General features: G+C 39.2%; 1 protein-coding gene across 10 annotated transcripts in view; it reads left to right on the forward strand.

The window, feature by feature from the left end:
- Positions 1-71: 71 nt before the first annotated feature.
- The window catches only part of osbpl5 (oxysterol binding protein-like 5), a 77,719-nt gene continuing 51,542 nt past the window's right edge, over positions 72-26,248 (forward strand). For 3 of the 10 annotated variants that reach the window (XM_088611828.1, XM_088611834.1, XM_088611835.1), the window contains exon 1: positions 72-718. The gene's annotated coding sequence lies outside the window, so the exon portion shown is untranslated. Of the gene's footprint in view, positions 719-25,524; positions 25,688-26,248 lie in introns of those variants that run through there. The other 7 variants (XM_088611831.1, XM_088611836.1, XM_088611838.1 and 4 more) reach the window with 5 other exon arrangements.

Here is a 26,248-nt window from a genome sequence, read left to right on the forward strand (position 1 = left end):
CGCTTTGCATTACGCCCTCCAGCCGAGCGTGGCTTATTAATAAATCAGGCCAGTTCCGTGCTCCGCTCCACGTTTGCAGCGCTTCTCCGCTCCCCAGTGTTGTGCGCTCTCCTCTGAAGTTCTCTGGTATTTCCTGCTATTGCCTTCCAGAACAGCTGTACTGCCCTGGCTTTCGGGTGTGAGTGCTTGCTGGCCCGCTATCTTTCTCATTCCGCCACTGTTGCAAACGCAGCCCCGGCTACCAGGAGACAAGCCCAGCTCTCCGGCTCGTCGCAGGGATTGCTCGCCTCATTTGGGGTTTTTTTTTTGGTTTTAAAAATTGGGTTCTCCGTGTTTTCCTTCTCTTATTTTTGGACAGCTGGAGTCGAGAGCTGAGGGTGCGGGAACAATCAATGTGCTGATGAATCACGTCCAGTCCCTCCAGCCGGCAGCTGTCCTGCGAAAAGGCAATGATTGATCCAAGCGGTGGTCTTCGTTATCGGCGATAACCCCGGCGCTGAGGTCGGCTGAGACAGCAAGCGAAGGTGGCTGTATTTTCTTTATCTGTGTTTCTCGGTTTGATGGCCAGACGTGGGACAAACTGATGCTTCCAATAGAACTTTGTGTTTCTGAAAGAAAAATGCATTGAAGTTATTTGGATACAGCTGTCTCTTTGGTTGAAGACAGTTACTGGGTACATCTCTCCAAACATACAGTACACAGGACGTCTGTTCTGCAGGTAAAATGTGTATATTTTATGTTGTGGGCATACCGTGAATTTGAATGACTGAGGGATGAAACATTGGTTAGACATGATGTTTTAATATCGACATTTAATGCTTCAAATTTCAAATATATTTACGTTTCTAAAATGCATTTGAACCGTTTGTGCAAATTATCTGCCTATACAGTACCAAGTGAACACATGTACAACAGATATGGAAGTAATTTATCATTCCGGTTACATTTCATGTTTTTTTTTTCTTATTAGGCGTCTTTCACGCGTTTTTAATTTTAAATATTTGGAATTGGAGCATTTTTCCGCCACGAGAAGACGCCGCATGAACGCCGTCATAAGCACACCTACAGTAACTCTCAACAACTGGTTGTGGCCGTCAGGTGTAGAAGCTAGTCGTATCGGGCATGTCATCCTACACCAAATTGCTTTCCTGGTTCGCTGTACCTTGGTCCCTCTACAAAATAAAATACCCATTCAAAGGGACTCGTGGGTCAGGCAGGTGTGGGTACAGGTGAAGAGACCTGGAGGGATGGTGATGTGTTTCGTGTACAGCAGCTACACGATGAGCTGGGATGAGTGACTGTCCAGCTTTGCTACATTTCTTTTTCCCGAGCAGCAGGGGTGCCGGGGTTGCGCTCAGCCTCTACCCTGTTCACCCGAACAATTTTGTGCCTTCGTGACGTTTCGTTATACACGAACTGGCGGGGGGGGGGGGTTATTTTTTTTTTTTAGAAGGAAGAGAGAAATCATCTGTGTCGTGATTTTGTTTCCGTTGCGAATTATTCATGAAGCTGTTAAAACAACCCACATTACGGTGTTAAAAAGCGTGATATTTGCGTTATGCATAAGACGAGGGATGCCAGAGGAGATTCTAGAATCTTCACAGCAGCTGTCACACTGCGCCGGGTGTGAAATACTGCTGGCGACTGCAAAGTCACGTAATCGTCTTACACCTATTTTTTTCTGTGATTTGTTCACGGTGCAATGAAGATTTGCAACAATGAAACCGGACTGGCTCAATATTAAATCCGTATTTAAAAGTGAAACATTACGTTTGTTAGTTATAATGTATTGTATATTGGCATCCCTCCATATCCATTAGGAAGTGTCTGTACTGTATGAATTCGATAAAAAGTACGTCAAATCGGCATCATTTTAGTGCTGAGGTTTCCTTTTAAAGACTTGCCTGTTCTCTCTACCTGGCGATGTTTTGTATTGTACGACTGCATGCAGGATCAAAGTCCGCTCTGTTGATACTGTATATGTTTGTAACAGGTGAAGACTGTTTCAATGAATTCGGTTTTATTGGCGCATAAAGCAAACCGTACAGTTGACCATATGAGTTGTTTCTCTTCTTTCATCTGATTGATTTCCAGCAGCCTGGGTCTGAGATGCAGTTAGTATCCCTGGAAGATACAGTATGTATGAAATAACGTGTTAAATACAGCATCTCCTCCGAGCTCCAATTCTCCTTATAGACGAATACAGCATTATACTGTATGCCATACATTAATCTATATAGGGGTAGGGGTGTAACCCCGACGTCCTGGCCAAATTTCCCCTTGACCCTTACCAATCATGGCCTCCTAATAATCCCCATCTTAAGTTGGCTACATCACTCTGCTCTCCTCCCCACTGAGAACTGATGTGTGGGGAGCGTTCTGGCGCACTATGGCTGCCATCGCATCATCCAGGTGGATGCTGCACATTGGTGGTGGAGGGGAGTCCCCATTACCTGTAAAGCGCTTTGAGTGGAGTGTCCAGAAAAGCGCTATATAAGTGTAAGCAATTATTATTATTATATATGTCAACCTTTGCTGGAGGAGCTATAGTAATTACTATAACTGAATTACTGCTTTTTATTGCGTGGAGTTGGTGTCCACTTGCTATCGCTAACTTGTCGACAGAGCATTAGAGACAGGATGTTGGCACCTGTCTCTAGTGATGATTACACCCTTATGTTCAAACCCGCATGAGACGGCTTGCTTACTGAGATAGGGGAGCCCTCAGCGAACGTCTCAAGAGTCCCACGGGATACTACTTAATATATAAACATAATCACAGCCAAAAAAGCACTATAAACATTCAACAGGACACAACAACGTAGGTACTGTATGAATACAAAAAAAGGACGTGTGGCGATAGAATTTCAGAAATGTTTGATTTTCTGTCAGTTTTGACTTATTTCTCCTTAATGCGTTTTCTGACTTTTCCGTGGTGTCGAATTTTTCTCATTGTCACAACAGAGAGGTTTAGTACTTTTTTTGCTCAAGCCTTGTCTATTGACTCCTTCTGTGAGAAAAGGGAACTTGTTTACAGTGAAAGCGCAAGGTAAGATGAGCTGTCCAGACAGATTATTTGTGAAATTCAGGCCCAATGATATACAGTAACCCTTTCATCACATTAAATTACAATTATTTTATTTTATGCTGCAAGTAAAGCCCAAGATGAACGTGAATGTTAGACCTATATATTGAAATCAACAACAGTGCCATACAGTATGTCATATCATTTGAGATTAGTGCTGCTGTTATTGATTGAAATGAGGTCGTCATGGAGAGAGTAAGATTTATTTAATTATTGGATTTATCCATATTTAAAACATTCCTTTACTTCATTGAGAGCCATCCAAAAAAGAAAAAGGAATATAAGGACAGATCCTAATAAAACTGAAATTAAGCCATTTTGACCATCAGAACAGATTAGCTTCTGATATATTATGCAAAGTGACTTTCACATGTCAGAATAGTTCAGAAAGTAATCACTGTTCCTCATAATGTCTCGGGAGCCTATTCCATGCCATTACTGTATACAGAGTAAAATGTATGAGAAATGTTTTCTAATATTATCCTTTTAATGTTTTCAGTAATGCCTTCGCTGTATAGATTCAGTGAATGCAATTTGAAATAAGTCAAAGTAATTGGATCATCTTTAATTATTCCCTTTAAAATTCAGATTCTACATTGGATCTCCTCTCAGATGTTGTTTACTGAGACTGAAAAGATTAAAAAACTTACAGCCTTCAGTCCAGTGTACAACAAGGAGTGCAATTTCTACAGACCCATAGTGCAATGACTGTAGGAACAGTATGTTGGTAATTAAAGTGGCCACATTATCCTGTAAAGGGTGTACACAGAACAATACAATTCACAAAGTAATGGCCTGTGAGCTACAGCATTATTGGAGCTTCTGTCCAGTGTGCTCCGTCCTGTACTTTGAGGCATAGCTGAAAGAAGCCCAATAACATGAGCAGCCGGCGTTCCTGCTGTGTTTCTACAATGCAATGTTTACTATACGCTGCTCAGCACAGGTGTGGCATTTTCTGACTGTCGGGCCCCTTTTGAGCAGGTCACCCTCTATAGTGACCATCTACAGTACTGGCAGGTAAAAGCCAAACAAAACATGCTGTGTGTAAGATGTAAATACGTCTGCTGTTATCAACTGTTAAAAGCTGAAAGGCAGGTCAGCATACTGTATTAACTGTAGGCTTTGTCAAAGCAGAAGTACTGTGAAGTAATGTTGACTTCATTTCACCAAATACATTGAGTTTCTGTTCTGGTCTGTCTGTAGACTATTTTCTTGTTGGGATTATCTGAGCTTCAGTGTACAGTACAGAACATACAGCATGTGATTTTCTTAGATGAGAATTTTAGTTTGCTCTACAAAATTAAATTCACATTACATAGTATAAATCTGTTTTCAAATCTGAGATGTATTTTAATTATTTTTAGCCATTCTATTTGCAGAAGTTAAGGAGGAACTAAGGAAATGTTATAGAGATGGAGATACTGCATTGTTGTGACAAGTGGGAGATGCCTATCAACATAAACATCCTGACAGCGGCCCTTTGTGGCTGAAACTCGTGGATTGTTCATAACCTATGTCTATCGTATTTGAGTCTGCATAGAAAATGATTACCTTTTGAGAGAAAAACACTTAATGCCTAGACCTGCTTTCCTTTATAACTGATTAAGAAGTCTAAGCACCCAAAAACAAACAAGTTATTCCGTGCACAAATGGTATTCTTTGATTTTAGGAGTAAAAAAATCGATTTTCACACTTACTGTATTGCTAATGGAGGAGACAAAATATCAGTCTCTCCTGGGACTCTGACCTAAACTACCCCCCTCTTCTGTGACATACTGTTTTCACTCCCTCCCTTTCACAGTTTTCTCTGTTTTACTTCTGTCTTCCTCTCCAACTAGTCAAACCAACAGCATGGTAAGGATATATCGTATTCATTATTCAGAACAATAATAAGCCTCAGCTCTGACAAACCACAATGAAAAAATACCATTTTCTGCCCTTGGCTTTGTGCAAGATTATATTTCATAACTTTGGCTTTACGTTTCCTGTCCATAGTTTCATATAGACCTTAATTTTTGCTTTATAGTAGTGGTTAGGGAGGAGTCGCTGAAATGTACAGTAATAGTATAGGCTATGCTTTAAAAAATAAAAATAAAAAAGCGTCATTGAGCACTGGAACACCTGTAACTGCATATATTTTACTGCTTCATTTTTGCTGTTTTAATTGATTTGCTGCATTATCTTCTATTTTGACTCTTTTGAGGTTGCCTTTGTATACTGCCAGCTTTGAAGGACAAAAATCGAAGGTAGAATGGATATGAATATTGAGTACAGAAGATAAAGTAGCATCTTGAAATATCACATCTGTCGCAAATATACGCAACTTGAGTTTGAGCAGATTTTCTCCCGTATCAGTTTAAGCTGTACCTGGTTTGTGTGCGTCTATGTACCATACATGAATTGGCAGTGCGTGGGTGATTTATTTGGCCTGTGGTTAATTTCACAGATTGATATTGATGCATAATAACGAACTGTGATTCATCTGGGATTTATACACCTGTGTCCGTGGCTACAGTGTTGTGAAATCCCTTGATGAAAACAACACTGCAGTTTCACCAGATGAGCTCCTTGCATAGGAACTAGTTCATTTTGATATATATGTAGTAATTTTCTCAAGACATCTTTACATTTTAAGAGAGTCTGGGCACATGCTACATGCTATTTTTCGAAACATGCCATTGCCTGTCAGCACTGATGCTTCATGAAGACAGTGGGATTTCTGCTGTTCAACTTTTTAATTCCACTGTTGAAATCAAATGAAGACCTCTGACAATTTTGCGTTTTGACTAGCAGCGATGGCTTATTGCTCTACACATGCTAAAATCAGTTGAGGATCTGGGTTAAGAATTCAGTCCATGAGGCTGGTTGTTGTTTGTGTGAGACACGCTTGTACTGACCAGCTAAAGTACTTGAGGAGCATTTCCGGTAAATTTCTGGAAGCTGTGATAATAGTAACAATGTGTGCATTCTGTTCACATATTCACGTATTCTGTAACATATGAAGGGCTACCCGGAGCTTTGGTCATAAATTGGAGATGAACATTTCATATCAGCACAAAAGGCATGAAGGAGTCTTTCCAAAGGCTCAGAATTCCCTCGAGTTTAAAATTAAACTGTGAAGAATTCATAGGCAGAGGAGGAGGTGGGAGCGCTTTATGGATTTTATGGTCGCTGGAGCAATGCTGCCAACAAACCTGGTGTCTGAGAAAGGATACAGCAGACACGACTCATCGGGACTGCAGCATTGCTCTGCTGAACCGGGGGGAAACAAGTGGAGGAGATCCCACCACCGTACTGTAGTGGAGTTGAAGCTTTCTCTTTGTCATGAATCAGATGCGGTTTGCTATCCGTGCCTGGTTTATTCCGCAGATTGATGTTGATAAAGCCTTTTATTGGCCTTGCAAAAATATTCCAGGCCTTTAATATTCTAGTCCCTGTGCTTGGCTGTAGGAACAGGGTTTGCCGCGATGAAGTCTGGCACAAACCCAACACAGAACGTAACGCTTTGCGTTTCGACCAAAGGGTTCTGACTTTGTCCGAATATCTTTCCTCTTTAAAAAGCCTACACATTTGGGGCACCATTGGAAGGAATGAATACTGTACCGTATGTTTGCAAGGCACTGTGTGTTGGTGGCGGCTGGATTTGTGCCTCCCTGACTTTGCCTTTGTTTTTTGTCTTAGCTCAATTGATTGTTGACAGGTCAAATGATATGGTGTAAAAATGTTGTTTTTCAAATGTGCTTTAATTAGGCTGTTCTTGTTGACAGCCATCCTTGTTGTAATGTCTTGTCTGTGATGCTGAAATGCACTGGATAATGATCCTCTTATAAAACTTATTACTGCATCTCCTTTGATTTATGACTGAGAACCACCCCTGGCGATCAAAAATTACACACCGCTTGATAGTCGACGATGACTTTTTGCTCATTTGAGACGTTTTGCTTCTGCCTAAAGGAAACCTGCCATCAAATCAAGCACAAGGTTTGTAATTTTCTGTTGCATGGTGTGTCATGCCCCCAGGTCCTGCCTTTTATTTGAAACCTACCAGACTCTTATCTTTGGGCTTATAAATCTTTCACATGGATGAGGCCTTTGGTTGTGGGGCGACACTGAAAGAGTATACGGTGGGCATGGATAGGGCTATAGAGAAATAAATAAAATCTAAATCAGATAAAAACGGTTGCTGTGTATTTCCTAACAGTTAATAATAAGAGTGTTTCTTCATGGGAAATGTGAGTGCATTCACTTGTAAGAAACTATTTTGAATGTTTGTATTTATAAACACCTTCTGCTTTGTTACCCCTTGGAAGTGGAAGTATTTCTGTTAATAGTTGTCAGCCTGCTCTTGTTTTTACCAGATGTAGTGTAAACTAACACTTTTGTACCTGTGTTCTGTGTAGTTTAAAAACAGGACAGATGTAGCCATAGTCTATTGAAGACGCAGCTTTTGACTTTTTAACATAAGTTTGTGTCTTCTCTTTGAAATGTTTTGTTTTGATTTTTTTTTAATTTAGTGAAAACATCCTTCTTCATTCCAGAGGAAGAGTATAAGCAAAAACAGATGGAGAATGCACAAACAAAAGCCCCTGAAAATCCTTGTTTCTGTTTCGTAACTAAATGACATTTTGACCCTTGGTCTTCATCACATAATGAGAAAAATGACCTTTCACCTGGGGATTAAGTCTCTGAGGCCTGGATGTTTGGCCTTCTTAACCTGCTCTGCCAGTGAGTTTAGAAAATAAAAATCAGTTTTCACTTCTTGAAGGAAGGCTTCATTTAGTGTCCTCAAGCAAAGTAAAATTGAGTACAGCCTCTCCCTGTGTTACTTATGACTTGACATAATTAAATTTGAGTTTTTGTCAAATTTCATGTCACTTTATTTTGTGTTTAGTTACTGAACTGTACGGTATAGGGTAAAGAAATGTGTAATATTTAAAAGTTTGATATAAGGTCATTCTCTCTCCAATGTTTCATTTACTATAGTATTATGTATATTTTTTACTTTTCGGGTAAATTTGGAGTTTACTTAACCATTTTTTTCTTTCAAAAATATGTCTTTATGGTCAGATATCAGAAATGGTAGTATTCACGCTGCAGCTGAGAAAGGATCATGTAGGACTTGAGTGAAAAGGGGGTTATATAAAGACGTGCGGAATGGAAACTTCAGCGTAGGCCAGGGAATGGGTGTAGTTGAGAGGAGAGTGGATGCCCAGAGTCATACAGCGCCCCGCAGGACTATTTTGCAGGTTGCATTTTTGCCAGAATTGATGATTACCCAAGTGAAGTGAGGCAGAATGAAATAGCAGCAAATGATCTCCAGTATACACACACACATAGTACTGTAGAGCCACCCAGGCCAACGGTTGCTTATTTTTTTAAGTCCATAACAAAAGGCCACTTAAACAGCTGGAGCCCTGACAGGAAGTAAACTGCTCTTGTTCCCCAATATCGTTTCATTTATGTTCCTGTTCACAGCCAGCCTGCCGCTGCGCACAAGCACCCAGGGGATTTTGTTTGTGGAAACATCAGCAAATATTTATTTTAACTTATTCAACCTAGAATTTCAGTTTCTGTGTTTTTTAATCTCCCTGCATCATTCTGTGATCATGAATCCTCAGTGATACCAGTCTTCGATTTAGCAATGTTGGGATGCAATAAAAGCACAAGAATTTCACTTTTAGAATAAATCTAAGGGAAGTACAGTAACAGTAGAAGAGAAGATTGATTAGAGTTAAGTGTGGGCTAAAGGAAAACGTAGCTCTGCAGTTGTGAGCAAAGGTGATGGCCAGAAGACCTGTTTTAAATATTCAAATTCTTCTTAAACATGAATAAGGTCAAAACAACACACTCAAGAGCAATTACATTCAGAACTCCTAACGATTTAGGAGTCATGATCCCAAATTCCTGGGATCTCTGATGAAAATCCGTACAAGCAAGATGGGTTGAAAGGCTACATCTTATTTGTCACATTTCTTCATATTTATTTTGTGTTATAAATCCATCCACCACTGAACAAAGAGAAAGAACCCTCACATCACCTCGTCTGCTCTTGATCCCTCTGGTAGGTGGACTCTCAGTCTTTTGGCTTATACGATAGGTTTCACAACAGACTCCTATATCTATGACCATAATTTACAAATAATATACAGTAGGTACTTTCTTAGTGTAGCCCTTAGCTTTTCTCCATCCAGTTATATTCAAAATACTCAGCAGAATAGCCTGAAATGCCAAATCTTAGTACCGTGCCTTGTGGGTCCCACAATAATTTATTCTGCATTCTGTTTTTACTGCAGCTCTGTGCATACTGTGCATACAGTAGGTACAAGTGTCAAAATCTTGGTTTCATAAGTTACTCTTAAATGCTGCAGCTGCAGCAGTAGATAACAGTTTGTCAGCGGTTGTAGGTCAAGAATGAAGTACGGATTTCTAGAAAAACAAGGAGATGAGCTTTTCCAGAAGACATGGAAATCTGATTTTTATTTTTGTGTTATTCTTATTTTTCCCAGTGATTTGTATTTGCTATACTGCCTAGGTAGAGAGTGGCATCTTACCAGCTGAGCTGAGAATAAAGGCTTGAGCCCCTCCAGCCCTAGACAGTGAGAGTGTTATTCCTGTCCTTGCGTGTACAGTCTTGAAGCTAAGAGAAGCAAAATCCTAACATTGGCAGACTTGTCCTCATCTGTCTTTGTTACCCAACCCAATGGAAAATGGATTTCCAACACACACTACACTAAACCATTTGTTATGCTTTCTTTCTATTTCACATCCTGGGAAAAGGACATGTTCTGTGTTTGGACCTGCAGGTTGTGGTCTGTCTGCTGCTGTAGTGCTGGATGTTTAGAACAGTGTAATACTGCAGTGTATGTGCATTTGGTACCAGTAAGGGATTGCGCATTTGGGCTGTTACATGAAAGCTCAATCAAATGTGAAACTCACGATTTAGGAAATCAAAAGTGAAACTCAGTAAAACGATTCAGTGTCTCTCATTGCCACTCCCTCATCCTTGTTTTTTATTTAAGATTTTTTTCTTCCTGGCTGGTGTTTCTGGCTGCCTCATTCATCCTCACCCCCACCCTCCCCCACCGACAAACACACTTTGACACCTCAGTTGCAAAAGTTGCTTTTGAGCAGCTTTGATTTCCTTATTAACCAGGTGTGATTTAATTTTACTGCCTCGCTGTTGCTGAGAAGATTCCTGTTTTCCTCTTCTGCAGTGTATTCTGTGTAGGTTGCTTAGTACGAGGGTATTTCCCATCTCAGCTCCAGGACAGCCAGGGCTGGTGCTTTCATTTCTCTCACAAGAACACTAGCACAGTTGTTAGTGCCATCTTTTTCCTCTTTTTTGTCTTTTATTATGTGCTCAGTGAGTGCTTCTCTTGCTCTGTTGGCTGTTTTTTTTAATGCTGTATGCAAGTAATGTCTTCACAGATTTTGGCAAGGCATTTCTTCACTCTGGGTGAAGAGTGAACTGGGTCTACAGTACATAGAGCTCAAAGTCTGTTGGTACAAAGTGAAACCCTGCACCCAATTCCCTGTTGCTACACTTCTCCTTTCCCCCCGCTGCCTAAAGCAGGCTGTGGATTTAATTTTGCTCTCTGGGGGACGAACAGAGGTGCTAGGTAGTGGATTCGTTGTTTTGTGTGCAAGAGAGGCACATCTGTCAGGAAGGGAACATGACCAGGCTTCATGCCGACATTAGCAGGCGTCTTCATCTTGGTTCTTATGGATTTGGGTGTCTCTACAAGGTGTTAAGGCTTTACCAGGGTTATAGAGTCATCCGTGATGCATCTGTTTTTTGCACTGTTGCTTGTGCAGCAACACTAAACTTCCCCTCCACACTCCTCACAATCAGGACTGAGGAGGTCATTGTAGCAGGAATTGTAAATGGAAAGTCCAGGTATGCTCTGAGCCTATACAGGGCGAAAATGAAAATGAAGAGGGAAAAGGGTTGCTCAAGGTATTTCTTTAACTTTGAGAGGCGTGTCCCAGTCCCTGCAGTGAGTGTTAACTTGTCAGGTCTGAACTAACCAGCTTTGGCTGAAGTTCAGAGTTTCCTTATACTGCCCAGGTAGAAATTGAATCTTGTCAGACTGGCTTACAGATGTGCTGGAGCCGAGACTGAGGTGGAGACGTTTTTCTGCACAGGGAAAGATGAAAAGTTGCACAGATCACTGATTTACAGTATATTTAATTCTTCTGGTAAGCTGAGTATGATGAGGGTTGCACAGTGTATGAATGTATAAAAATGTGTGTATACACGATATACTGTGTAGCCTTTCTGTATGAGTAAAAGCCTACAAAACTGTACAGTATGTGCATTAGAAAATGTATTTTATACAGTACTTGACAGTGTTCTTTCCATTTTCTGATCTTTATCTAGATGTTTCTCATTCAAACATATATTTTAAAGTTACATTTACACTTTGAGACAGATGTTTGAAATGGGGTTGGCGGTTTTATTGTCTCGTATTGAGATTTAGGGTAACAAGAAAGAACCTTAGGGACATTGAGGTATCCTTGGGATTGTGAAATTTAGTAAATTTGTAACCTTTCTGATTGTCCCAAGTTAGATTCTAGACAGAGAATAATGTAGTACAGTGAAACACGCTTTTTACTTTTTGATTTTTTAAATATTTGTATAAGAACATTGAGGCAAGTTTGCTATTATCAGACAATAGTAACATGTGAGTATTAAGACTGTGCTGTTGACCTTGCTTATCAGTAGGTGATTAGAAAGTAGGTGTGCTAAGGAGACCTTAGAAAGTGACTCTTATATGTGATTATTCTTGTTTGTGCTCTCCCAGTTCTCTGGCCTTGGTGACATGATTGTTTATCTCCAGCAAACAGAATTTTGTTTTACTTTATATAAAATCTGCAAGTTATGTGAGCTGAACGTTAACTTGAGCAGTGAACAAATTCCATCCTTTCTTTTAGTAATCAAAACAAAGATTACTGGAATTGGTGGAGTTTTCCTCTAAAACAGCCAGCTTTAGGAAAAAATTAACTCTGGAAAGTGTTAACAGATAATGAGGGTGATAAGAGATTTGTAATATTAAAACAACACTTTAAGAATGTGAGACGTTTTCTGAGAATTCATCTTATCCATTGAAATATAGTACAGTACTGTACAGGATAAACAGTGGTTAAACATACTTGAATCTCGATATCCATTTCCTATGTAAGTCTCAGTCCTGATAGGGTTGTGGCTCAGCTGTAATTAGCTGCTTGTTGACTTGTCAATGCAGTATGCATGGGTAGATATTGGTAAAGGCTTTAATTGCTATGGTGTCGATGTCATTGTGAGCCTTTGTATAGTACAGTATACTGTATAATGTTCAAGGACAGAGCTGTCTGCAATGCTCATTGTCTTGCATGCACTGCACGTATGCTATGCTATGACGGTGGCATTGTTTGTTGAAATTATTGAGCTGGTTCTTTTTTTCGTAGTGAGATGGTTTCTGTACATAGCAGCCCTGTTCTTGCTTTGTTTTGTCGTTTCTAATTATGTGCCTTTTTTCCAATTCCTTCTTTCTGCTTAAAATGTAATTTTGCAATGAATACACTGTTTGGCAGGGGGAAAAACTACAGGGGGGTCATTAACACAAACCTGTGCAAGTGGCATTAACCACAGGGGCAGTGCAACAGCAATAGCCTTCCCCCTGGCATTTCCTGTATCAAAGACCCCCCCCCCCCCCTAATCAGGATTCTGTAGCACTAAATAAAGCCTTTATAAAAATAAGAGGAGTATCCACTTTTCAAGTGGATTTTCAAGTGATGTTTCAAGTCTAGTGATATCAGTCTTCTACAACCTACCAGAAGCAGTAGTGTTTTTACTCACTGTTGTACTTCATGCTTTGTCACAGCTGTATTACATATGTTAGATTATCTCTAGATATCTCAATTAAGGGTCTGTCATCAGTGAGAATGAATACAGGAACAATAGTAGAGATCCCCAAAACAATGTAATCTGAACTACAAAAAGGAAAAATGAAGTTAAAAATGACATTTCATGAAAACATTGCTTTGGATAGTGGAGTTGCTCAGTGGAATTCAGACAGTGGGTTGATTATAGATTACAGTGTTACAAAACTAAAGGTCCATCACTTTCTTTATTCCTGCTGTTGTGTTCTTGTATTTAATTGTAATTACTTTATGGAAGCCGTAGTCAAGTAAATCAAGGTGTTACAAAAGTTAATAGGTGCTACCTATTCACTTAGCCTCTGTTTAATAATATACGGCTTAGGTCTTCACATTGTAGGGTTATACATGGGCAAATGGTTACCCTATGGTAAAAAAGTATGCTTGATGATGATGATCAGGGGTTACAAACATATGACCTATAAACCAGTAGCTGAGACAGTGCTGCTTTGCTGGCATCCTGTATTTTTGAGATTATTATGTTGGCTGATGCAGATATTGATTTTCCGCATTAGGCAGGTAAGTCAGTCTTGGAGGTCATGACATCATCATTTAAGGTGACCTACTACTCGTTCTAACACATGTTGTATGTACCATGTCACTGCAGTTAATCAATCAGGGTGCAGTAGGAAACGTCTGTGCAGTTTGAATTTTCTAACATAAATTCTGGGTCTTACAAATGACTTACCCATTTCAGATCTGAGAGATATCCATGTGAGGGAAGCTGTGTCAGTGTAGGGTGGAAATTTCAGCCTGTATGTACTAACTAAAGGTTATAAAATGAAGGTCCTGAAAAATACAGTGAACATTTTCCTTTTGTTGCATTTCTTGTCCCAGATGAAATCAAAATTATGATCCACCCAGTGACATATTCTTTCCTTAGTGGCAGGTTTTCATTGCAGTAAAGTAAGAGGCCTGGCAGATAAGTCGACTGTTGAGTTTGCAGTTTGTTATTGGAGAAGGTGGTGGGCTGGCCCTTGGACATCATGTGCGCTTTTATCATTTTTTAGGAAATGAAATGATGAAATGTGTGGGCTGCCCTGGGGACAGCGACAAGAACAAGCCTGTCAGCCTTGAGCCATAATCCCCTTTCAGTCAAAACTGTTATTTCTGCACTGCGACCTGTGTTGGCACTTACGATAGCTGATAGCAGTTTTGTAAGGAAACCTTTGGCACTGTGTGATTGTTTTTTTTTCTTAAGCGTAGGTTCTTCCATAATTCAGACGGGACGTCCTCACTTAGAAACTGTGATGAATCTTCTCTGCTTCTGCCTGGGTGTTAGCCACTGTGCAACCACACATGCCATCCTTTGAGCTACAGTAAGGGGAGAGAGAAATGAAAGCATGCCTGTAATTCTTTTATTGCTGCAGGAAGAGAACTTTCCACTTGGAGTAATTGAGTTGCCCACAGTCCCTTCTCTCCATGCAAGGACTGATTGCTTTGTGCGCGTGTGGGAAAGAAGCACTGTAATAGTGGCACTTTTCGTTTTAATTGGGGGAGGTCTGAATGCACAGGTTTATTTCTAGTGTTAATATTGAGTGTGATCGGCACTGACAGCTAATTAATAGCTCCAGGAGGCAGAAAGGGAGAGAGTGAGGTGGGGAATTTAAACTCTCCCCAGCATCTCTCTGCAGTGGAAACCAGCACTCAGATTGGCAGTCAGGGTTTCAAAGTTGTTTTTTCCAGTTATTACTTCTTTATACATTCCAACACGCATAAGAGACCCATGATTTTTCTAGGGATCACAGCTTAGACTTTGTTCTGTCTGTGGCAGAATGCACCCACCCAAGCCACTTGAAGTGTTTCTTGTAAGCAAGGTTGGTTATATGTGTATCCACGATTGTGTTTAAGTTCTCAGCTTGTTTTCCCAGTCTTCTGCATTTGTAATTAAAAACATCCCAAAGCAAGGGTCAAAACCTATTATCGATAAATACATTTTAAAAACCTGTAGGTTATTTTTTTATTATTGGCAGAATATATTTTATTTATTCTGTTATTTAGGAACTAATTAGAACTAATTAGAACAGCCTAGAGTATGTAATACTGCTTTGTAAATATTTTGTGTTTTTCAAATGTTTTACACTCATCTTTTTTCCATAATTCCACAGAGCTGGGATTTCACAGAGTCCCAGAAGCATACAGTACCAATAGCCCATCATCTAACTTGTACTCAACTAAGAAAGGGATGCTATCTACAGTACCTTCTCTGACCATTAGGTGTATGTCCATGTCCAGCATCGTAATATATGCAGAGATCTCTTTCTGAAGGAAGCTGAGTGTGCCTACAGTAGATCTCTCACGCATCTCTTGTTAGTGGTTTAGATGCCTTGTTAATGTGAAATCTGAATAATCAGATTTTTCTTCAGATGTTTTGGTACATCAGAATCAAGCAAGAACTTCTGTTTCAAAAGGTTATTTCTGCCTGCCAGTCTGAGGATAGAATGTGCATATCAGGACTGAAAGAAACATAAATGTGTATATAAAATGTTTTGTTTTTTCCATATTCCTTGTTACATAAGGGAGGTCATACAGATAAGAAGTAAAGCAGAAACACGAAGTGAGTAACTTCCTCTTGCTCTTTAACACTGTACACACTGTTGGGAACCAAAACAGGAGCCCATGCCTGGCAGAAACGTGACTTTGTTCTTTCTTTGTGCTTTGGGAGGGGTGGTGGCAATTTACAGTAATGGAGGTCAGCCGAGAGGTGGTTCACTGAAGGACAGCAGACCCTTGGCAAGTTTGCAAGAAGAACAGTAAAAAGCCTTGGTGAATGGTGCTTTTCTGACCTCGCAGCTTGACTGTGAGATCAGCTTCATTTAAGAGTTTTCCTTGCTGCCCCTGTGGGTTTTAGAGCCTTTCAAGGCAAGAAAAGTATTTCTGGCATTTTCTGATGAGAAAGTAAGAAATGTGAATTTTTATCTTTGCGAGTTGTTAGGAAATACAGGGAGTGGAATGTGCACTTTTAGAGTACGCTACATCCAGTAGCCGTGTCCCTGCTTTTGCTCTTGTTGTCATCTATTAGGTAATATGTGGCTCTGGCTGTAACCTAGGGCTGAAAAGAAGAATACATTTAGATAAAAGATAACTAGTCTCATATGAACTGCTTCTCAAGCAAAGAGAATGTCTGGCACATCTCCCTTGCTCCAGCCTCTGTTGCCTGTGTTACACATTTTGAAGTTTTTTTTTCTGTTTTTAAAGGTAGATTCTGGGAGATAAGACTTGTGAGGGAAGGTAACATTTTAAGTTACAGAGGTCATTTTTGACATGGCCTTCCTTCTGCGAGATGGTCTTCATTTTTGAAGTGGTGTTGGATTGCATTAAACGTTGAGGCTTTTTAATGGATTACCTGTTGTGATGTATCTATTAACTTGTGGGATATTGATACTGTTTGTATGCAGAGCATACAGGTCTACTTTGACTCAGGGCTGTGTACTACATTATTAACATTTTATTTTCTATGTTTGCATGTGAAATAAGTTCATGGCCTATACTATCTCATTGTCAACACATGCATAAATTCCAAAAATAAAGTGACAGCAAAAACTATTTAGACAGCTGGGCAATAAAGCTTGTGTTTTGCCTTGATTTGATTAAATCTATAGAGTATATGAAAATGTGAAGTTTAAAAACTACAAAGCATTGATGGCTCATTGGTTATGAGGGATAATTGCAAGACTGCATGATAACAGAAACGCGTCTGGTAAACAATGGAAAATTAACTTTGAGGGACTGTGGGAACATTGATAGAATGTGATGCAAGTTGAGTAAAAGTTTTCTGGCAGCAGCTCATTGACCACATTTTTTTTTGTTGAGATTCAGTCTGAATCTCTCCAGGTGGTGGGTGTTTTTAATCTGAATGTAGAACATACTCCCAGAAGAGTGTTTTTAGTAATCTTTCTTATAAAATATCATCCGGCTGTCTATTAACTGAAAGTTTTTTTAAGCCAGTTAGGGATCGTTTTGATTCCTGTAATTGTTGGCTTGCTTTTTTAGCCTAATCCATATGAACGGATGTCTTAATTTTATTGAGTTTATGTTCAAGATACACTGCAATGCAGATTGACAATTAAACATGCCATTGAGATTTCTGAATAAAGGTACTGTGACTTTATTCAGTGTAGGCTATGTCATGAGCTGGAAATATCTTGGATAAGCAGCATTGTATAAAATTTGAAATGGGTCAAACAACTACATGGTGGAGATTTTGCTTGTGTAAAGGAGATCGAGTGTGTCTCGCATGGTGCAACAGACTTTACTGTTGTGCTTTGCTCTCCCTGCTGCACATTAACACATGAAGCCTAATAAGTAACTCGTCCAGTTTTGAGCATGTCTGGTCCTTTGAGACATAATTAATCTGACACTTTACAGCTTGGTGCGTTTTGTCAGGGAACCTGTGAAGTTTCTACTGTTCTGCAGTAATTGGTGCCTGGGGAAAAGCCACAGTTTGCCAACACTGTCATTTGAAGCCTCAGCACCTGGACATCAGAGGTGTAGGTGACACACCAGCCAGACAACAAGTCTCAGGCTTTCTCTGGCCTATTTGATTCTAACATCCCTCTCACTCGGCCTCCGCAAGCCTGGGACCTTGTACAGCCCCTCACACCGTATTTAGGCAGCCCCTAGTACATCCAGGCTGAGCAGTTCTGTCATAATATACAATGCTTTTCAAACATATTTTAAACCTTATTGTTATCTAGGCCCTAATAGGCAGAAGGTGACCTGATGAAACAAATGGAAGAATTTATTATGACATGTATTTATCCTCAAATGATGCAACATTCAATATTCACGTGTGACAAAGTATATGAGCCTTTTAGATTCAATAACTAGTGATACCCCTTGAGCAGAGAACATTGTTTCAGATGTCTTATGGATCATCTGTGTGCTCTTTCACAAGCTTCATACAGGCTGCAGTGTTCTTTTTGAACAGTAGGGGATTTCTCCTTGCTATCCTTCCATGAACACCATTCTTGTCCAGTTGTTTTCTCCTAGCTGAGTCATGCACAGTCAAATTAGCCAAGGGGAGAGTGGCCTGCAGTTTCTTGCATGATGCTCTGAGATTCTTCGTAACTTTTCTCTGGTCTTTAACTTTCTCAGTTCGTAGACTGTCTGACACTGGATTGGTGAAGCCCCAAATCCTTAGAATTGATCTTGTTACTCTTTTGGGACTGATGAGCATCAACTTTTTCTGAGGTTTTCAGACATTTCCTTAGATAGTGGCATGCCTTTTTTCACTCCCACACCTCTATGGTGAAGACCACACTCACAATATTTCTTTATTTAGGGTGAGGAGTTCTCAGCTTCCAGGATCAACCTAATTAATGTCCATCTGATTCTTTTTGAGGTAATGAAAGGCATTCACTTGCTTTTTCACATTCTCTGTATCTTGATTACTAATTGTTTAATTCAGAAATCATTTTGTTTAAAGAGACATTTACTATTAACCCTACTGGATATCATGGTAAAACTTTAACATTTCCAAATTTATTTTTGGAGCTCACATATTTTTTCTCGGCATTGTATTACATTTGCCTCTGTTTATCTTTGACCAAATGAAAATAAATTTAGTGATGTTTAACTGCTGTTGGTGGCAAAGTAATATAATTAGTCTGTGTCCTAATTTAATTTTATATAACTTTTTTTTAAAACATGGATATTTGTGATCTATTTAAATGTCCTTTTTTGAAGTTCAAGAGAACACATTTTTTGTTTTGAACCAAATACTTGCAACTGGTTATCATCTTTCTAGCAGAGGAACAGTGCTTTCTGTAAAAAACACAGACATGTTTGTGCTTTAAACTGGAGTGTCACAGAGTGTCACTTTTGTTAATTTATGTACCAAGCTGTTCTTTAGCCTGTTTCTCCAGAACTTTCTGTTTTCTTGGAAATGTGTTATGAGGGTATGTGAAGTAATTGTGAACTTTTTCATCACCTAGTGCTACATCAGAAATCTCCTGATAATTGGAGATGTATTTTGAGGATTATTTTTAAGATATACTCTATAATGTGGTTATAGTCTGTTAAGTATTGGCCTGCTTTTTTTTCCAGAGACTCTTCTCATGTGCAATTCTTGGAATGTCAAGAAGGAAGACAATTTTAACATCTCAGAATGGTGTCAGTTACTGTAAAATTACTATTAATGTGCACAGTGTTTTGTTAGTTCGGTTAAATCCATCATAAAAATGCTAAAAAGCACCATATGCATATTTCCTACCTGCATAGATAAGAGTCTACTTTCAGATGTGATTTGGCATGAGATTATTCCACAAGACCAAAAGTGTTTTTTGTAGAATATTACCTCACAACTATAAAGATTCTGTCACAAGGAAACCAAAGATGTTGGGATCATTTTCCATACTGAAATAGACACTTTATATATGACATATTCTATACATTATAAGTACATAGTCAAAGGCTTTAAAAAGGCTTCTTTACTTTCACAAAACCACAGTCTGATTTACCAAAGTGCTTTAGAAATTGTGCATTGCTGTGATAAAATTACACTAGTTATCTTCCACTGAAGCTTTTGACTGTTCAATAAAAAATCTCTGAGTGTTATTTGCTCACCAGCAAGATTTTTGGTTATGTGCAGTTCAATCAGGGTTAATTGCTGTGACAAATGAAGTATCCTGAGTGCTTGAAGGGTATACTTTTCCTTTAAAAAATAACCATTACTGAAAGCCTTTTCCCCATGATATGTGGAAGGCCAGAGTGTGTTGATTTTATAAACCTTAAATAACCTTGGAGGTAGTTTTGCAAGTAGTTTTATGTGTTAGCTACAGTAGCATATACAGTATAGTGGAGCAGCAGGCTGTGAAAGTAAATTGAAAAGGCCCTGCTTAGCATTTACCACCTTCATCTTTAAGAAAAGAAGGACTGTATCACTGTTGGTCAAATGAGAACTTTATATTTTTATGTTGCATGTTGTCTGTTGGTTTTATTTTAAACAACTTTCACAGTTATTTTTCCAATTCATATACCGTATATGCTAAAAAACACTCTTTTGTTTTTAAACTCTGGGTCTGATTAGCTAATACCATAGATAAAAAAACCTCATTATTGCACGTCGCTTGTTTCCACAGCTCTTAAGAGACTCGTTCTACTTACTGCTCCCAGCACACATGTACGCTAGAGGTCTCTCAATTGTACTGGGAAAGGGGGTTGCCCCTTAGAGAAGTTTTGGCTTCGAATGAACTGAACAACAGCCGTGTATACTGTACATTAAACCTGCTGCCCTGAATGAAGTCTGGGACTGAACATGTTGAATCAGAGGCAAACGTCAGGAACCGCATTAACACAAGAATCACATCTGGATTTTTTCTTGAACTGAAAACGCACCTTTGGCAGCCACACTCGCTTTCTCTTCCAAACCTTCCTGCCTTTATGTTTTTAGCTATTAATTTGCTCTTCACAAGCACTGTTGTGATCTATAGACAAAACCCAGCCTTATCACATCTGTGCATGAACAGCTTCTTGGCCCTAGGGACAACATTAAAACTAGCAAGAACTGCCCCATTGAGGAAATGCAAGGAAAAATAATTAAATAAATAAATAAAGCTGAGTCTAAACAATTGCGCTGAAATCTTTAAGAAGTCAATGCATTAGCTTTAATCTGAGAAAGCTTGGCAACATCCCTTTTGAGGTGGGGCTCTCATTATTTTCCTCTACTTGATCTCCCAAGGGTTGTAACTTCTAAAAGCCTTAATGAACCTGCAGCATTTACCTCTGCACAAGGTGCTGGTGTCCCAGGAGAGCAATAATTGAATCCCTGGAGAGAGGCGGTGTTTTGTGCCCAGCATTGCTCTTGTTGACTTGGACAATCTATTTAAACTGATATCAAGAAAGGGTCCACCGTCTCTGCAAGGAAACAAGAGGCTTTAGTCTGAAGAGATTCGTAAGCTCAGTGAACGCGAGCAGAAACATGATAGAATTTTCTTCAGAGTGTGATTAGAACACAGTGCCCCAGATGTTCTGCAGCAATTTAATACGATTTTATTCACTGTCAGACATCTCTATGTTACTCTGGCATGCAGTACCAGTTAGTGATCTTAATCGCTATTCTTCTTCCACTCTGGGTAGTCTCAGGAGATTGGGATGGACCCTTTCTTGAGGTGTTTCTTGAAATGCATTAAGAGTCAGCTGAGGTCTTTCCTCCTTGCACCTGACTTTGCATGCTTGGCTGCAGCTCCAGTTTATGGGCACCTACTGTATCAGGGGGATTCAATTTATGTCCTGATGGAGACCTTTTGATATGAGCCTGGTGATGATTACCCTGAGGTTAGGTTTTGGCTAGGCTCCTGACACCATGTTTCCTTGCAGAGTTTTTTAAATTTAGATTGTGGGATCACTTGTTGATACATACTGTAGTACCCTTATAGTGCTGTCTGTCAGTTTGAGGTTGTTTGGGATCTGGACTCTGTAAGTGGGAGATTGTGAGTTCAAGCCTTGGATGTATTCACTGCTCTGGTACCTTTGAGGGAGGTACTGTATCTTGTTCAGATTACTCCTGTAAAATATTGTGCTGTATAAATGGATATAAATTGATTTTACTTAAGTTAGAAATGACAGGCAGTTAAATCATATTCTGCTGAAAACAAAACAAACCCAATTAATAGAAGATGCTTTGGGATTGCTAATGCAAAGACAAGGAAATATACTGTAGTCAGCCTGCCTCTCTAACAATGCCTTTTGAGCTCAGTGCTCCTCTGAGAATTCAGCTCCCTTGCCGTCTTGGAATAATACTTGTTTCTTGAGACGTATAGGCAGGATTTTCACCAAACAGTAGGAAATCTGTGTTATACAGTACTGTAGAAGGGAGAGCTTTGCTAGCAAAGTGATTTTCTATCAAAATTTGGTAATCAACACTGTTCAAGTTGTTGAGGACAGTAAATGCCGTCTGTGGAAGAAATCTTTGATTTTCCCAGATCACTAGCATCTCAGCCTCCGTTAACCATTTTGCTATATAACAGAATTGTGACTGAATAACATACAGTCACCTCTGATGATTTTTATTTTGGAAAGATGGAATGCCTTGATAAATTCAATATTAGAGGTACTGTATCTACTGTATGGATACATTCTGTATTAGATGGATATTTCAATGTAATATAGTACAATATAATATAAACCTGTGGGCTTAGTATATGTTAATAAGAAATTGCAATCCCCTGTAAATACACATTTACTTATAAGCGTTATTAATTATTGGCCTTTTACACTGCTTCATGATGGTTTACCAAGTGTTAGGTAGAAGATGTTACAGAAGCATTGATTCCAGTATAGCTGTATTATGAATGCAATGCTTTGGAGGTAACTGACTGAACATAATATACTAAAACCAACATCTCATATTGAGCATTTGTATAGAAATAAGAAACACACTTTTCTGTGAATGTACAGTATAGACATGTGATTCAATCTTAAAACGTAAAAATATTGTAGCCAAGTATTCTGTGCCTGTTTATGTCTCTTAAACACAACCATGGATGTACTGTATGTAATGTTTTTTCTTTACGTTGCCAGAACCAGGTTCTGTCCAGCCTCTGGGACATTGCTTTGTTTCTGCTCGACAGCATGCGGAGGTGTCCTATAACCACAGTCACTGCTGTTTGCTCTGAAAGCTCTCGCAAAGCTCACGGATTTCTGACCTTGCTGGAGCATCACAAGAGATCTACAGTAGGATGTAACGTGTACTTTGTGAAGTATCAGAATACATCAGCAAATTCTGTCATATTTGCACAGCAACTGGTCTGTCTTAGTACATCTGGCCCTCAATGCTACTCCTATATTTAACATAAAAGTAAACACTATTTTTATAAACAGCCGTATCCTGTTTATAACTTGGCCAACTCGGGTGTTACATTTCATATTTAGAGGAAGATTACATGGTTGTGGTTGGAAGATGGAGTAAAGGGGCCACAAGTTGTGCTCAGAAAGTGTGCCAAACTATTTTTCTCAAGTCCAAGAAAGCAGTGTCTCACAGGTGTCTTTGAGAGACTTTGCGGTTCACGTCTGAACAAATCTCAGGTCATGGTTTAACAGCACAAAGAGGAAAGCCAGCCAAGCAGTAGCTGTGTCCCAGTTTAGTTCAGTCCATTTGAACACAAGCAGTCTTTTGGCATTGTGTAACATCACAGCTAGTGGCACCTTAGTATGCATGCATTTTGGCTGTTTCTCTCTGTGCTGTGCTGGCAAATCAGTGTCACTTTCAGTTCACTTCTCATCTAGGTTAGGGGTACTCATCTGTAATCACACGTGTATTTACAGTGGAATTTAAAGGCACAGAAAGCATTTCCAAGTAATTCAGTTCAGGAGAAGTAATATCAGTAGGTCTGTTTTTTTATTTGCTTTATCTGATTCTGACTCTGTGGCTGACTTCACAGAAGCAACAGTCTGAGAGGGCATGCACCATGCAAAACATAACCAATCTATCAGTCAATAAATATTCTACGTTCTTCTTTTTTTTGCTTTTGCAGAAAAACCGAGATACACAAGCCTGAGTTAAGGAAAGCACTCATAATTCCATTCCTAGTGCTTCCGAATCGGTTTAGGCTTTCACCTCAACCAAAGTACTGTATATTTCAAACCAATGCATGGTTCACATGGAGAGTCATAATTGTATGCAAGCCAGGTTCCTCCAAAATGTCTGGGTGGGGTTTTAGTAAGTCTGATGTTACCAAGACCATTTTCAAACCTCTAATTTTACAACTAGCTTGTGTGGGAGTCTGTAGCAGCTGAAGGATTTGTGAAGCATTTCCTGTTGTGAAAGGTACGTTTCGTTATTCGGACTCTGGCTTAAGAAATATTTGTGTTGGTTTAGAAGCACATTAATCCATGACTGTGTGAAGACCTTGCCAAACAGGCAGGTCTTGTTCTTATCAGTGTTGGGTTTAGGACTTGCAGCTCGAGAATAATGCTGCTTTTGAAAGCCACAGTGTATAGTAGCAGTCACAGAATACTGAGTGGCTCTTTATATTCAGTTCTGCTTTTTCTGTGCTCATTTTTGAGAAATGGTATTTGACTTTAAAACTCATTTTTTTGCTTTGTCTTGTAGAGACATGAAAGCACCGGCTTAAAACTCAGGCTCTCAGCTCTGGTACTTTATTTTCCCCTTGGTATTTTGTAGCATGTTAGTTTTACTTTTTCCTTCAGAAAGATACGTTAAAAAAATAGCACAGTTCTGTCCTGGGGAAAAAATTTTTTTAATAAACTTCAAGTTCTCGTACTTTTGAGGTGCTCTTAATTTTGATAATTAAAAAAAACTCCCAGACAAGCTACAGTAGCTGGGCTAAATAGCCTCCTCTAGTTTGTCATTTTATGTTCTTCTCTTCTTAACAGTATGCTAAATGCTGATGTAGCCAAGCCAATTCTTTCAATCGGGTTGTGCAAATTTCTAATGTTGCATCACAATATTTTTTTTAATTTTATACGCTTACTTCAGTGAAAATAAACTGCAGTATTATAATGAACTTTGATGAATACATTCAAATTACTGATTCAAGTAGTGACAAAATACTTCATTACTCCTTTGCCGCGGGCTGTTTAAAAAGCACAGTCTACAGCTAAGTACAGTATGCGATTTTTTTATTTAAGGATAAAAAAGCACATCTGAGGTTGAGTGAGGACAGATGGTGGTATTTAATATTAGGTTTGTAAGCCATGAAAACCATAGGAATGCACTTTGCCTGAAGGAAACTGACATTTATATTTTAAAACCAGCCAAACAGAAGGGGTTTAGATTTATTAAGTTACACTACCTAATAGTTACAAGTGGCCAGCCGTTTGGAGATGAGGGGACATTGTAACCTACAGGCATGACGTGCAAGCTGCAGCAGAGGGGTCAGCATGATGGAAACTGTTCTGTTGTGTGGAAGAACTGTTGTATGCAAACTCACCTATGACTGTATACGTATTTGATATTCAAAAACTTGCATTGTCACAGGCAATGTGGGCAAAAACAAATATCCCAGATCTGAGGGCCCCATTTTGATGCTATGTACAGTACTAAAACCAGGCTTTTAACGGTTGGTCTTCAGATCCGTGACCCTCATTGCACAGACGAGGTTTCCTTTCATGATCTGTGTTTTATGGGATGTGCAAGAATCAAGAGTAAACTTGGGATTTATCCCTGAAGACCTTAGCTCTGGGATATCAGCTTCCATTATTTAGTTTGTTTTTCCTATAGTGGACAGGATAACGAGTTTCAGAGCTCAGTATTTGTGTTTGTCATCTGCACTGAAGCAGCTATTGCTCCATATCCCAGAGGCATTTGTGTTTAAGACCTGCTGTAACTGACCTACTGTATTACTTCACTCAGGCCTTTCTAATGTGCAAGGTGTGAAATGAACTGCAAATTATAAGAGATAATCTACTTTGATAGGCAATTTGAATTTTTTTGGCCTGAGCCTCTTATATAGTATATGGAGATTAAGCCATAGTGCTGTTAACATTCGTTGGAATAGAACTGGGATTTTATTTAACTGTCTGCAAAACGGTCTATTGTGCTCTCGTGTGACTTGCAGGCAAGTTCATAGCAAAGGTATCTTGTGCCAGACTCCAGCCTGGGATATAAACCTGTCTCTTCACTGACTGGAGGAAGAAGAATTTGGAATAGCCAATGTTCCAAAATCCCAGCATATATTGGCTGTAGAGGTGGATTACTCACTGCGGTTTTCTGCAAGTCTTGTACTGTAAGTCTTTCATCCTTATCAGCACAGTTCTGTCATTGCATATAATATTTATGAACTTGCTACTCAGAACGTTTTGTCAGTTGATGCATTTTCATTTGTGTGCTGCTAACCCGCTTTCATGCTGAATAATTTTTTACAGTATGTATTGCGAGGTTGATTTTCATAAATAGGCAGGCTGGTCTGTTTTACCTGTTACTGCGTTTCCTGTTGGAATTGTGCGGTTCAGGAAAATATATTTTTTATTGCAGCTCGCCGATGCACTGTGTACGCGATACAAAAAACAAACAAAAGCTTTGCCAAAGCTTTGCACTGGGATGTTTAATGTCATGTCCACAATCTAAATTTCTAACTGTTTAAGTCTAACAAGACAACTGAGGTTTAAGATGTGACTCTTAAAGATATGAAGTTGTACTGTACAGTATGAAGTTTGATTTTTACTTTAGGGTCCTCACTAAAAACATTGCAGAGTAAATTTATCCTACTGCATGTCTTACAAGTATTTTAATTTTGAAGTGTTTTTTTTTCCAAGTAAAAGCTTGGCAAAGTTTTACTGGGT

This window comes from Lepisosteus platostomus, chromosome 18 (assembly GCF_059453375.1).
Source record: "Lepisosteus platostomus isolate fLepPlt1 chromosome 18, fLepPlt1.hap1, whole genome shotgun sequence".
Taxonomy (NCBI): domain Eukaryota; kingdom Metazoa; phylum Chordata; class Actinopteri; order Semionotiformes; family Lepisosteidae; genus Lepisosteus; species Lepisosteus platostomus.